The sequence below is a fragment of the Mandrillus leucophaeus genome, unplaced genomic scaffold, assembly GCF_000951045.1.
Source record: "Mandrillus leucophaeus isolate KB7577 unplaced genomic scaffold, Mleu.le_1.0 Scaffold162, whole genome shotgun sequence".
Lineage (NCBI taxonomy): Eukaryota > Metazoa > Chordata > Mammalia > Primates > Cercopithecidae > Mandrillus > Mandrillus leucophaeus.
In genome coordinates this window covers 1,160,389-1,161,258 of record NW_012101610.1, presented here as the reverse complement: position 1 = coordinate 1,161,258, position 870 = coordinate 1,160,389, and positions in this window count along the sequence as shown.

Here is an 870-nt window from a genome sequence, read left to right as displayed (position 1 = left end):
ATGTTAGCCAGGATGGTCTCGATCTCCTGACCCTGTGATCCGCCCGTCTCGGCCTCCCAAAGTGCTGGGATTACAGGCTTGAGCCACCGCGCCCGGCCTAGAGTCTATATCTTTAACACTTCTCTAACACTAGGTAACTTTTCACAACGAGAGAGTAAATTTCAGTTGTAGTACCTTTAGCAAACCACAGTATCTCATTAGATTTTGATGGTGTTGTCTTATTTTGTTTGCATTTATTTTTCCTTTTATTTCTGATAAATGATGTAGATTTTTTCACTTATTTATAGCTGCAAAATAATTATAGAGTAGAAATGTAAAGCTTTATTTTAAAAATTCAATATTTTAAATATTTAAGTAATATACAGGAGAGCTGGCCTTTATAAAGCTATGCAAATACATCTATTTGACTAAGGGGTAACTTGCTAATACCAGGAAGGAGATATAAACAACTTACTTTCTCATCAAATGAATGGCGCTTTGCATGGGGAATACAGATATGCAAGGTTCAATTAAATCGATGTGAAATTTGATGATGCCCTACTTTCCCTAAAGCCAGGGAGGAAGAAAGAGGAAGGTCCTGGAGTAAAAATCTATGATTTTTTGACCTTCAGACCAACAGTTCCTACAACCCCTAAGGAAACTTGTGTTACGCGTATCCAGGGTTGGAGGTCAGCATTTCTATCAGCGTGCCTCAGCACAGCAATAGCAGTGACGTGGACTAAGTGGGCATCTTATTATGTCCGGCTAACCTGGAGTGTTGGCCACATCTGAGCATAACCCAAACTTTAGTGGTGGCCGAGGTTTCCAGAGAGAGGCTTCCCAGGCACATAAAAACACTGATCCTTAAAATTTTAGCATTCTGAAATGCAA